The 14,674-nt window shown below is 44.0% G+C and overlaps 1 protein-coding gene across 7 annotated transcripts in view; it reads right to left on the bottom strand.

Moving 5' to 3' along the window:
- DISC1 (DISC1 scaffold protein) overlaps window positions 1–14,674 on the bottom strand; it is a 275,931-nt gene that overhangs the window by 143,656 nt on the left and 117,601 nt on the right. The gene's annotated exons all lie outside the window — the stretch shown is intronic.

Raw genomic sequence — 14,674 nt, 5'->3', positions numbered from 1 at the left:
GAAGCAAACATTTGCAACATAAGTAGATTGCACTAAAAACACGGGAAATTAAGCAACTGAACACCCAAGCAGAAGCTAAAACAGCAGCAATAAAAGACAGGAAAAACTTGCATTTTGCTTACATTTTCTGTTCCACTAACTCCTGTAGGAATGGTTCTTAATAACCCACGGGAACAAGATGTGCCAAATTATGGTTAACCTGTACTCATTATACACAGAAAACATTCCTTTTTATTTTTTAATAATTTTTGACATTTGTGGGGAAAATCCAAGTCTAAAATTTAAGTTTAAGAAAATTTCAAATTTGTAATTCATGGGTCACTACCTTGTAGTCTATCTGATAATCATCAAGTTTTGTAGCATTCCTGAACTCATAATTACACAATGTTATAGTGCATTTATATGTGTGCCATCAATCTGTTAGATTCCACAAAATATATTTTTGCACAAAGATAAATGCCATATACCATTATTTCCTTAAATTTTTTTATGTACAGAACATATATATGGTATTTACCCATTAAATTAATATATTAAGAAAATGCTGAGGTTGTATGGTTAAGTGCTTAAAAACCAGGAAACTCCACTCCTTTCTCTCCCTGAAACATGTACTTTAGGAATCATGCAGGGTTCCTGATACGCTGATCTTATTTTGCCCTACGGTTCCTGAGCAGTGTGTGATTCCTGTGATTAAAGCACAGGACTGGGAGTCAGGAGTCCCCAGTTAAATTCCCAGCTCTACCTCTGGCTTGCCTGTGATATCCATTAGTCCTCAGCTTGTTTAAAAAGGCAAGGTAACAGCACTTCCCTACCTCACAAGGATAATTACATTCATGACACCAGAAAGTTGTATTTTTTTAGCTATATTAAAATTGTGCACGCCCCTACTGTGAATGCAGTTATCTACTATTTGTGAGTGAGCGAGCAAGTCTATCTCTCTGTTTGTTCATTCATGAACTCTTCCTGCAAGGTAAGACAGTAAGAGCTAGGATTACAGAATTTGATATGCAGCCTCCTCTTAACACAACTGAAAGCAAGGTAAGGGCTTGGTTGGAAGGGTGAGGGAGGGCCTGAAGCTCCCTCCTCCCCCACCTCCGTGCATACAGGGATGCGTAAAGCCATACAGAAAAGAGACAGAATCACCAGACAGGTGAAAGAGGCTTGCTTGGGGTACCACCACCACTCCGGTTCAGGACCGCCTGCCCCATCCCTGAGCCTCCCACCCCCAGGCACCCTTTAGGAAGGGCAGGGGAGGGGCTGCAGCTCCCCCCAACCATTCATTCTGGAGCACTGCTGACTGTTCCCCTTTGTCAGGCATCCAGGAGAAAGTGCACAGTTCCTCACTCTGGCTGAGGAGTACAGGGAGCAGATGAACCCAGAACTGCCCCAGTTGGAGGACACGCACCCCTCTTATGGCTGTGTCAGCTGAAGATGCAGTAGCCATGGAGAGGCACATCTCACCTGGCCCCAAGCTGCTGCAGTGAGAGGAGGCCTGGGGTTTCTTCTCTCCCCCTGACAGCCTGCATACTGAATCCCTCATCTCCTGCCCTACCCCAGAGCAAAGATTTAAAAAATGAAGAAAAACAAAAATTGGGTTAAGGACTAAAGCAATGTCAGGTAAATCTTCTAGTAGCAGTAAAAAGGAGCTTTCTACCATTAAAGCTATTCCTATACAGGAAGGGGGATAACCATGCCAGCATAAGTAATTTTTATAGAACTTTAACTGCATTCACTATAGGGATTTCACTGGTATAACTACTTCAATAAAAAAAAAAATCACACACTTCTAACCAAAACAGTTATACTTGTAAAACATTTAAATGAAGATTAGCCATTAATGAGGGAAGGGCCTTGAAAGACAGATCTGTAAACAACATTTAGGAAATCTAACTCAATAAGCAGGGGCATTTCAAGGGTTCTGGATCAAACCCTGCTTCTAGAAATTAATGTAAAGTACATCCACTTTGAGTGTACATTATCCATCTACCACCTCACAAAAGAGGCACCCCAAACTGTAACAGCTCCATCTGTGGTCTATATACCAAAATGCCATACATAATTTTGGTTGAGGTTGAAAAGTAGAGTTAAATTACATGACAAATCATTTTCTAAGGTAAACAGCTTTTTTTCCCCTTTAAGAAATATCCTAAAGCACCTATCCATAAGAACAAATAATCAGCAAAACATCAGCTTCAGACATAAATACAGTGTATTTAATTCAATAATGCATCAAAAGAACTCTCTATCCATCGTTTTACCCTTTTCTAAAATTTAAGAGACCAAACAACCTTCACTTTACTTATCAGAACTTCTACACTTCTGTTGCCTGGGTTAGATCCTGTATGCAAAATTTCAATCTACAGTGAATTTTTACAAATAAATTATTATAAATAACCACCAACAGGGAGGGTGAATAACTGTCATCCTCTCCTTTCATCTCCAGGCCACTATAAATGTTTTATAGATCTAATCTATGATTTGATTCCAGAGGGATGAGAAGGAGAGAATGAGGACAAATAAGGGAACTCTTAAGATGACACATAATATTGGATGAATAGCAAATATTCAGATGTTTTGGTGTCAGCTTTTCTGCCTTAGAGACAATGGTCTCTCCAAAGAAAATGGAGCTCATTATGAGCCTTAGTGCACAAGATCCTTAACGAAACATGAAAAAGAAGAGATTCTTAATTAAAATCTGCAGCCTTCTTTATACTTTTGAAAAAAAAAGCTAGGAAGAAGGTATGGTACTATACATGAAAGTTTTATATATACTGAATGATTATGAATTCACATAGGGGAGATTAATATAAAAACTCAGGCTATGATGAAAAGGCATCAGATATTTGCCCATAAGGCAAATCTCCCTGATGTAGCTTTTCCTGACAGCAGAAATATGCCCATAAGTCTGTGATGAAAAATGAGAAAAGCATATACAGACTTCTGCAGCACCTCCCGAGAGTACTACCAGTGATCTTCTGACCACAATTACAGTAACTATAATAGGCACTTTCTAAATGCCGCAAGAATGTTGATTTTCAAAATTATATCTATACCCTAGCTGCCAACATTACAAAAAATGTCCTGCTTTTTAGAAACCAAAAGTCACTTTGGTTACTACAGAAATATCCTTTAAACATCTGTCAAAATATTTCATTTTGTAAATATCATAAATTTAATAAAACACTTCATTTTGATGACAAAATAATTATTGTACCTAAACCTAGTACAATAATTTATCACTTCCCAGCATACATGGAGTTAAATTTTACAGCCATGCCGCTGTTGACAGTGGTCTTTTGGATCTCACTAAAGAGACTGGGGAATAGGCAACCATGCCCAATGGTTAGAATCAGGAACCTTGAACTGGAGCAAGACTCAGGGCTAGGATCATAGTCAGGTGTCATGCCAAGGTTCATTGCTGGAGACAGACTTAGGAGCCAAACCAAGAGTCATAGGGCAGGGCACAGGAGCAGAAACTGGAGTGAGGTAGGAAAGCAGGAACGATGAACTGACAAAGGAGGCCAGAACCAGGAACAGGTGAGAAGGCAGGGTTCAGGAGAGGGGCAAATAGGCACATTCATAATAGCCAGGGATTCACCAAGTTGCTCAATCAACTTCCTGTACCTCTCTCCATGTTAAGCAGTATATGCCAGCTAATCAGTAGGACTGAATGTCTCCCTGATCCTTTGTAATATACCAATGTTCCTTTTACAATGTGCACACAAAACAGATGTTTGCAGAAGCCTGAGCAATGTTATTCTGAGCTGGCTGACGGTGCACTTGAGGAGCATGCTAGTGAAAGCACTTTGTCTTCTATCCACCCAATCTGCCTGTTTATACTTTTAAACATTGCACGCAACAAGACCTCAAATTGTAGAGATCTCATCTGAGAGAGAGACCTTGCAACAGCACAATACAAGCCAAATACACAGGGAAGCCTTGGAACCTAATTTCATTTACAGGTTTGGGACCCATCACAAAGGTATGAATAAAGATAGTACCTGGTAAGCACACTACCTTCCACATCCTAATGACTTAACCAACCAAATAATGGGTACTTGAATAATTTGCACCTTCTCACCCAGCTTCATGTAACATGAACACTAATTGACCTTTCCCCCCCCCCCTTTTTTCCCTTCCTTCTCTCTCCCTGCCCCCATCCCATATTTATTTTGAAACTGGACCTTTAATACTCCAGTCATCTGAAGAAGTGGGTTGTGCCCACAAAAGCTCACGATACCATCTACATGTTTTGTTAGTCTTTAAGGTGCTGTTAGACTATTCATTGTATTTTTAATTTTTCCAGTTACAGACTAACTCAGCTACCCCTCTGAAGCTCTAATAACATGTTAGGGAATTTGTTCAGTGTAGACAAGGGATGTGAAGGTTTAACCAGTAAGTGTCACTCTTAATTGGTGAGGCGAGAGCAGCTTCCTGCCTGCTATGGGCAGGGTGCTGCTCCATCCCCACAGGGGGTCTGCCATGGACAGAAGCTGCTCCAGCAGAGCCCCTACCTATGTTGACCCAGGTGCCCCTTTACAGAAACCATGCTGAATTTCCCCCAACAATTTATGTTAGTCTATGTGTCTAACAATTCTGTTCTTTACTATAGTTTTAACTATAGGCAGTCCCCGAGTTACGCGGATCCGACTTATGTCAGATCCACAGTTACGAACGGGGTTTGCTCCGCGTTTCCCTGGTCTGCTGGTCTGCTGGAGACTAGCAGACCAGGGAGATGGGGAGCAAAGCCTCTGAGGACACTGGCAGCGGGACAGCCGCGGCACGTCTGGGCTGTCCCGCTGCCCGCGGTGCTCCGCGGCTTTGCTCCGCATCTCCCTGGTCATCAGATTAGGCTATAATGCAGAAGGGAAACTACTCAATTTGTATGATATTTTACCTCTCTCCAGCAGAGTGGCTATTACTTATTTCAGGGATGGGCAACCTAGGCTAGTGAGTGGACCACGAGTGACCCTCCTTTATCTCAGTGGGATGCAAGATTGACATATGTCATGATAGGATAGGCATACTAACTGAACATGAGTACCTAGACTTTGCAGGATGTGCTGACTGACCCATAGCAACACTTCAATTGGATGCAGAGGGAACACATGGCTCTCAATGTTGTGTGCAGTCAGCATGCACCTCCCTTCACGTGTTCTTGCTTTATATTCATGTCACTTCAGTAATACCGGTAGGAAAAAAACTGCATGGGTGAAAACCAGTGGAATCTAGCAACCCTGCACATGGGCAATGAAAAACAAAATATCTCACGGGCCACATATAGAACCCCGATAGGCCACATGCAAGGGCTGCAGGTTACCCAGCACTGCCATATTGGGTCTTGAAACACAGGCTAAGTTGTTATGGGCTAAACAGCATTCCGTCTGTTGACACTTCTTTAAGTTAATATTAAAGCAAATTTAACTGGCAGATCTAAGTAGACTTTCATGTTTAGGATTGCATTTATTCTGAATTTTTGTTTCTTCCATGCACTTTTTGAAGTATTTTGCCCAATACCGTAAATTGATGCATCTGGAATAGAAAGGTGACCAAAGATAGAATGTTCATTTTTTAAAGCAACCTTACATATCAATATGTAGTATCCATGAAATAGTATTTAGTATTCTCCAAATTGTAAATATTTTATAAATAATTCATATAACTAATACATATATATTGATAATAGTATCTCACTGGACCTTTGGGCCAATATGTCAGACTTCATGTTATTAACTTTCTACTTCAACAGTGTTCCAAAACTTTTTTTTTTTAACACTGTTTCCTTGAGGTAATTAAGGAGTTGGCTAAGAACAAAGTAACGTCATCAGCCATCTAACATCAGCATATAGGGAAATTCTGCGCGGGATATCATTTAACAACATTGTTGCAGTAGATTCTTTCAGCAAATGATCCCATTGGCAAGGTAAGCAGCTGTTCTTCCATCTTCACAGCAGGTTACAGATATAAAGATTTTGTCACTCTAAGAAAGTTATCCACACTTCTATATTGCTCGACACTGCTCTGAAATAACTCCACTCATCCTGATTAAATGCTTTCTCAGCCTCTAACACTAAAATACATAGGCATTTATTTGATCGGTCAGATAAAATAATCCCTCAAAAGTCATCTGACAGTGAATGGCTCCCTTTCTCTTCTCTGTATACATAGGTAGATGATATTTTGTTTAAACCATTAACCTTAATTTGGCCGATATTTTTTTATGAGTCAATACATACCCCTCAATTGTGTCTTCATCACTAAGATATTAATATCCAATTATTAATGTTTGGTGTTGCCTCATTTTGCTGAGGATAGTTATTTATGCCAAAAACAAATAATCATTAAACAGACTACAGAGTTATTTCTATTAAAACCTCAGCATCTTAAGTTTCCTCTGTCAATGTACATGTCCTCACACTAGTCTGGAGGAAGCTGACGAGCTCCTGTGGGCCTATTCCACACTAATACACTTGCAAAGCTTGTTCAGCCTGAAGAAGTAGTTGGGGGGGGGGGGTTTACCCAGGAAGGGGCGGCGAAAAGAAAGAAGGCCACTCCATTCAGAGCCCGCTGCATCCAGAGATAGTCCAACTGAGGAGGAGACAGCCACAAGGTGTATTGCTCCCTGACTGACTGCAAAGCAATATGTCTCAGGGAGGAGAACAGAAGATAAAATCCACAAAGAAGAGTGAGCCCTTAGAACTGAATATCAAGGGTCTGCCTGAGAGACTGTCCCTCTTTCCAGATTGTCCTCTATTCTAAGGGGAAAGAAGAGGTGGAGCCTTTCCCTACAGGCAGTTACCCTCAGAGAGCTCCCCCAAGGGTAACCAATTAATTGAAAAGAGAAGATAAGCAATGGACAGTGGGACCTGGAGAAGGTATCCATGGAAGCTTGTCCTCCACGGTCTCCCTCTTTTGCATCTGTTGCACATCATATCCCACATCTGGGTTTTGGTGAGTTGAGAAATAATTTAACAGGATGTCCAAATAGACATTTACTTACTTACGGAGGATTAGTAGAAATGCTTCTTTTTTGATGTAGTAAGTTTCTGCCCTGTGGATGTGATATTGAAAACATCTGCCAATAGGTTTATTAGCACTTCTTGAACAGTTTTATAAAAAGGATCCCAATCTATACCAGAAGTTCTATCTGATTTAAAAATCTGAGATAGCGGGCATGATATTGAGGACAGCTAAGTCAATTAACACAGCATATACCCTCAAGAAAGTTTTCCCACGCATCATCTAATAAACAGTTTCTAAATATATGTTTAGTAAAATAACTGAATATTCTGCATTCCTTATGTGTGTGTTAGTGTCCCTTTAATGAAAAGTTGATGTGCATATGATTCCTGCTTTAAATGTCTTTTCCAATTACAGTCAACCCATTTAGTCTTGTGTCTTGATTATTCATTTCAAGTCAGATCCTTGCATTTTGAGGGGAATTATTTTCTTTTCCTATTACTCATCCTCAATCTCCTTCCCTGACAACTCACTATTTCTTTTAAAAAGCATCCAGAAACATAGAATAATTGTGAAGTTCTACAAACGTCTTGGGGAAGCACTTGCACTAGAAACAATGCCAAAGACCCTTTCACTCTTGTGGAATGAGTTGTCGGACAGCAGGATCCCCTGCCAGGTCGTAACATGGAAAATACATGACATAATCGATGATGAAATTCTCTGGGCTGGGACAGGAAGACATTTCATTCTGTCTGCAGTTTCCACAAACTGTTGGCAGTTTTCTGAAACAACTTGGTCTAAGTAGAAAGCCAGAGCATGCCTAATATGTAGCAAAAGGGATCTCTTCGTCTCCATGTTTGTGTGTAATTTTGGATGGAAAACTGGTAGACAGACAGTCTGATATGGAATTGGGAAAGCATCTTTGGAAGGAAAACTGGATGAAGACACAATTGGACTTTGTCCTTGAAGAATATAGTATAAGGTGACATGAGGGCATGGACCTCAAACTCTTCTGGCCGAAGTGATGGCCACTAAGAAGGTCGCTTTCCAGATCAGGTACAGCCAGAAGCAAGTTGCCAACAGCTGAACTGAGGTACCTGTCAATTTTAATAAAACTAGGGGAAAGGGAGAGGTGAAAATAGGAAGTTACACATGGGGCTATAATCTCTCCCTGCCATTGGTACCACCTCTTTCCTTCCTATCAGCACCAACATCATTATCTTTTATGTAGCCAGAGACTTGGTTACCAACATTGAGAGTAATGAACACTTGCTGTGGCAAATGCATCTGGTGGAAGAGTACCACCAAAGCACTGATACCATGGTGACCCTCCAGTGCCAGGCTCAATGTCACATACACTGGGGCTGGAATCAATGGTGCTGTAAGTGTTGTTGCAATCACAGAGTGTCTCAGTGCAGGTCACACTTTGCAAACCTCTCCATGACTTGCCAACCTCAGGATCAGAGAATGGCCTCTCTCCCACTTCTTGTTCCCCGGTCTGGATATGGTGAATGGTGCTGACGCCCTCAAATGGCAGCAGGAACGCCATCCCTTGTTACTGAAGATCTTGAACTGTACCAAACATCCCAAACAGGGGCAAGGATACTCCTCACTGATACCAAGTTGGTCCGTGCTGAATCCGAGTGTCACAATTCTGAGGGAGGCATTGGCATTACCCCCACTAAAATGAACTTCAGCCCAGTGTCTTGGTCTTTTGTGGTATAAGGCTTGACATCCCTGCAGATCTTGCAGCTCTCCCAACTGTGAGCTTCCCCAAAGCACCTGAGGAGCTAGAACAGGATTGCCCAGAGGCATAGCCTTGTTGCATGAGGTACAAGGCTTACAACCTGGTGACTGAAGCATGCCTCTCTACCAGGAGTAGAGAACAAATTTCGCTAAGCGGAGAATGATCCAAGTCCAAATAACATCTAAATAAAACTTAACTATGCAAACTATGTACAATAATTGAAATAAAGTCCATTGATATTATACTTGCAAAGCAAGGACAAAATAGTTCCAGCAATCATCATAGGTAGTAAAAAGTAACTGATGAATCAGTGTCAGCAGGGGCCCTTTTTACTGGTGCTATGAGCAAAAAGCTCTAGAGGGCATCAAAGTCAATTTGACAGATATCACTGAGGGAAAATTTTCCTGTGACTGTGCTTGGGGCACACATGTACCTACACTGGAATAGACATGTCAATCACTCGAAGAACTACCCAGAGACTCCAGGGTCCACAGCAGCATACCAAGAAATCATAGACTCATAGGGTTGGAAGAGACCTCAGGAGGTCATCAAGTTCAGCCCAAAAGCAGGACCAACCCTAACTAAATCATTCCAGCCAGGGCTTTGTCAAGACGGGACTTAAAAACCTCTAGGGATGGAGATTCCACCACCTCCCTAGGTAACCTATTCCAGTGCTTTACCACTCTCCTGGCAAAACAGATTTCCTAATATCCAACCTAGACCACGCCAAATGCAACTTGAGACCACTGCTCCTCGTTCTGCCATTTGTCACTACTGACAAGTATCAGAGGGATAGCCGTGTTAATCTGGATCTGCAAAACCGACAAGGAGTCCTGGAGCACCTTACAGACTAACAGATGTATTGGAGCATAAGATGCATCTGTCGAAGTGGGTCTTTGCCCACAAAAGCTTATGTTCCAATACATCTGTTAGTGTATAAGTTGCTACAGGACTCCTTGTCGCTGTCACTACTGAGAACAGCCTCTCTCCATCCTCTTTGGAACCTTCCTTCAGGTGAAAGGCTGCTGTCAAATCTCCCATCATTCCCCTCATCTGTAGACTAAACAAGCCCAAATCCTTCAGCCTCTCCTCGTAAGTCATGTACTCAAGCCCACAATCATTTCTGTTGCCCTCCGCTGGACTTTCTCCAATGTGCCCACATTCTTTCTGTAAGGGGTGCCCAGAATTGGACATAATACTTCAGTTTTGGCCTCACCAGTGCCTAATAAAGGGAAATAATCACTTCTCTAGATCTGCTGGCAATGCTCCTGCTAATGAACCCTCATATGCCATTAGCCTTCTTGGCTACAAGGGCACACTGCTGACTCGTATCTAGCTTCTCATCCACGGTTATCCCCAGGTCCTGTTCTGCTGAACTGCTGCTTAGCCAGTTGGTCCCCAGCCTATAACAGTACTTGGGATTCTGCCATCCCAAGTGCAGGACTCTGCACTTGTCCTTGTTGAACCTCATTAGATTTCTTAAGGCCCAAGCCTCACATTTGTTTAGGTCACTGCAAATTTGCAGAGGGTGCAATCCATCCCCTCATCCAGTCATTAATCAAGCTTTTGAACAAAACTGGCCCTAGAACCAACCTTTGGGACACTCCGCTTGATACCAACTGCCAACCAGACATTAAGCTATTGATCACTACCTGTTGAGCCCGACAATCTAGTCGGCTTTCTACTCACCTTATAGTCCATTTATCCAATCCATACTTCCTTAACTTGCTGGCAAGGATACTGTGGGAGACCATCTCAAACAGTTTACTAAAGTCAAGATATATCACATTCACCACTTTTCCCCATATCCACAGAGCCAGTTACCTCGTCATAGAAAGCAATCAGGTTAGTCAGGCATGACTTGCCCTTGGTGAAACTATGTTGCTACTCCGGAGCCAGGGACCTCACCCTGAGCCAGGGACCCCAGAGCTTCTATCCTCCGTGACTCAAGAGCAGCCCACTGTTGCCAATGCCCTAGAACTGAGACTTTATTCCCTTTCCTGGAGAATTTTGGAAAATGTTGGGTTTGTTCCAAATCTCAAATTTCAAAATATCACAATCCTCCTTGAAACGGAGTACCTTTCTCTACACAGCTGTAATTCTGAGTGTTTTTATGTATTTTAGAAGCCCTTTTAGATCAGCTTCTTCCACAGGATGGCTCTTTTCTCTCTCACCTGCAAGCAGCTAGGAGCCATTTGTGTTCTACAGAAAGCTGAGTTGTATCACTTCAAATTAAGACTTTATTCTGTGAAATAGTTTAAGGACACGATTCCTCCTGTGGGTGCTCACTAGATGCCTTTCGGATAATTTTTTAAGTGGATGGTGACTTTCGGTAGTCAATTGAGATATATTCTGCAGTTTCCCACTCTGCACTGGAGATTCAAAATACAGTCTCCAAAAGGAGCCCCCCCAGTAGTGTTAGAACATAAATCTGCATCATCATGCTTTAAAATAACTGATTTTTCCCCATTTTTTAAATATGCTTGGTGGATTTTGCTCTCATACAATGTCACCCTACTAACAATGTGGAGACAGACAAGCATACTGTTTAGCCACAGAACAAGTACACCACCAGTAACAGCCATTCAAGCTGTCCTACTGCCCTCTCAATGTGCCTCAACTGTGACATGATAGGCCCATCAATACCTAGAGGAAAGGAGTTCAGTCTCAGTGGTCCATAAAAGTAATCATCTCAGAGGACCAAAAAAAAGAGTGCACATTCAGATTATTTTGATTTAACTATGACTGTGTGACCTGAGTGCCTGTCCACTACAAATTACCCTGAAGCCACCAAATACCTTGTAAGCTATTCAGCAGCCATCAAACAACACTTTTTAGTCACTACCAATCTGCATTTCAACAACTGAAATTTTTCTACATTTATTTTATATACTGATTTTGAGAGCATCTGAAGAATTTTAATAACAATTCCACAATAGCTGCTGAAGTTGATAGGTGGAAGCACAAGTGGACTATTGACAGGAATATTCATCAAACAGAAAAAGAGATGCATTAAAGTTATTTTAACATGTTATTGTTGCCGGAATTAGAAGAGAATTCTTTCAATTAGTCATTAGACTCTTTTTAAAACTAGAATTACCTACTACAGTATTTGAAAGGACAATCAGAGTTCAAGTTTACTCTTTGTAAAACAAATGAAATACATCTTACATGTGGGAATAAATGTAAATACAGGCAGTCCCTGAGTTACGCGGATCCGACTTATGTCGGATCCGCAGTTACGAACGGGGCTTTTTTCGCCTCGGAGGACGGGAGCGGCGGGACGCCCAGATGCGCCGCGGTCCCGCCGCCCGCATCCTCTGGGGCGAGAAAAGCTGCTCCACGTCTCCCTGGTCTGCTGGGGGGGAGAGCACCCCCCCCCATCAGACCAGGGAGACGCGGAGCAAAGCCGCGGAGCACGCAGGCAGCGGGACAGCCCAGACGTGCCGCGGCTGTCCTGCTGCAGCGCGTCTGGGCTGTCCCGCTGCCTGCGTGCTCCGCGGCTTTGCTCCGCGTCTCCCTGATCTGCTGGGGGGAGCCCCCCCCCCAGCAGACCAGGGAGACGCGGAGCAAAGCCGCAGAGGATGCGGGCGGGACCGCGGCGCGTCTCAGCGGTCCCGCCACCCGCGTCTCCCTGGTCTGCTGGGGGGGGCGCAGCTAGTGTGCCCCCCCCCAGCAGACCAGGCTTTTCTCGCCGACGACGCCTGGGGTAGAGCATCTGGGGCGCTGCCGGGTAGGTCCCCGCAGCGCCGCTCCTCAGCGCTACTGGACCAACCCGGCAGCACCCCAGCTGCTCTGCCCCAGGCGTCCCCAAGTCAGCCGCTGCTGAAACTGACCAGCGGCTGACTACAGGAAGCCCAAGGCAGAGTTGCTCTGCCCCGGCTTCCTGGAATCAGCCACTGATCAGTTTCAGCAGCGGCTGACTTGGGGACACCTGGGGTAGAGCAGCTGGGGTGCTGCCGGGTTGGTCCAGTAGTGCTGAGGAGCGGCGCTGCGGGGACCTACCCGGCAGCGCCCCAGATGCTCTGTCCCAGGCGTCCAAATTCAGCCGCTGTTGAAACTGATCAGCGGCTGATTCCAGGAAGCCCAGGGCAGAGCAACTCTGCCCTGGGCTTCCTGGAATCAGCCGCTGATCAGTTTCAGCAGCGGCTGAATTTGAACGCCAGTTCCAAATTACATACAAGTTCAACTTAAGAACAAACCTACAGTCCCTATCTTGTACGTATCCCGGGGACTGCCTGTAATGAACACTCTCAGATATGAAATATTTTTAGCATGTAAAATTTCAGTTTTATTAAAGAGAAGTGAATCAAGTAAGTCTGCAAATAATAGACTTACTGGAAGCAAAATACTACTCCTTGCAATGTGACAAAAACTGATTGCCTTTTAGTGTTACACATAAAAGACCCATGAGGAATACTTTACAGCAATGCATCTTTCAAATAGTGTGCCATCATGAAACCCTTAATTAGTTTTTTCTAGCAATTTTTGTCTACAAGTCCTCCAAGTGTATGAGTAAATGAAGAAATTAGGAATTTACGGAGAAATAAAATCAAAGTTCGTTTACAGATGAGAAAAAAGCTGATTAAATACAAAGCTTCTGGACAATTTAACAATAGAGTGTTAAGTTGTCCAGTAGGAGTCTGGTCTTTCACTGCCCAAGCCAGCAAAGGTTGAGAGTACTCTGAAAAGGCATGGTGTTCACTTTGAGGGAAAAAACACACACTACAGTTCCTCCAAATAACCACTTTGCCTGACACTCAAGAATGGCTTTTATCAATTCCAGAAACAGGAAAGCCAACCATACTTAACAGTAGGACATTGATGAGATTCAACACCTAATGGTGCGTGCAGGGTAAAGGAAAGTAAACAGGGAATACATGCAAACCATGGAGTCCAATTGGCTCCACTGGGAAACCCACTGGTTACATGTTTTGTGTGCACACACACGGGAATGCAAAGCTAATAAATCTGCAGGAAGGAAAAAGAAGAATGGTGTGACATTACACTCTATGGGTATGTCTACACTAGCCCCCTAGTTCGAACTAGGGTGGCTAATGTAGGCATTCGAACTTGCAAATGAAGCCCGGGATTTAAATTTGCAGGAGGAGTAACGGTAGTTCCTCATTGCAGGAGGAGTAACAGTAGGCTCAAAGCAGGGGATAGATACAATGGGGGCCATGTGGCCTACCTGCCAGCTTCTCCCTCAGGCCACATCACCTGGGGAGAGGAGGGTCCTGGAGCCAGGGCAGCAGGGATCCCAGGGTCCACTCACCAGCTTCTCCCTGGGGAGGCAGGACCCATGCTGGCCAGCCAGTAGCTCAGGGGTGGGCAATATTTTTTATGGGGGTCCACTCCAAGATTTTGGCAAGTGGTCAAGGGCTGCACTATGGAAGAGGTGTGCAGTCTGGGACGGAGGTTGAGTCCAAAAGGGTGCTTGGGGTACGGGACTGGGGTGAAGGAGGGTGTGAGGAATCAGAGAGAGTTTGGGTGACAATTGGGCTGTGATCTGGGGCAGGGTTTGGGGTGCACGGTCCAGGAGCAGGTATGGGTATAAAAGAGCATTCTGGCCAGGCAGAGGGGCTTTAGGAAGGAATGTAAGGTCTGGGAGAGAGTTATAACCTGGGTGAAGGGGGTGCAGAGGGTTTGAGTGATGACCTGGGTCAGGGGAATGGGATGCAGGGTCAGAGGGGAATTGCGTGCAGGAGAGGATTCTGGCCTGTGGGAGGGTATAGGAGGTGGGGTGCAGGGTCTGAGAGGGAGTTGTGACTTGGGAGAAGGGGGAAAGCGGGTACAGAGGGTTGGGGTGGTGGCCTAGGGCAGGGAATCAGTGGGGAAAGAGGGGATGGGGTGCCAGAGGCAGGCTCTGGGTGGAAGGTGCTTACCTAGACAGCTCCCAGCCAGCAGCCCTACAGGAACCTTAGGCAGATTATCTGCTACAGGCTGCTCGCTGCTCCACTTGGCTCC

This window comes from Pelodiscus sinensis, chromosome 3, assembly GCF_049634645.1.
Source record: "Pelodiscus sinensis isolate JC-2024 chromosome 3, ASM4963464v1, whole genome shotgun sequence".
Classification (NCBI taxonomy): domain Eukaryota; kingdom Metazoa; phylum Chordata; order Testudines; family Trionychidae; genus Pelodiscus; species Pelodiscus sinensis.
The sequence above is the reverse complement of the archived record's forward strand: the minus strand, read 5'-3'. Positions and strand labels throughout refer to the sequence as shown.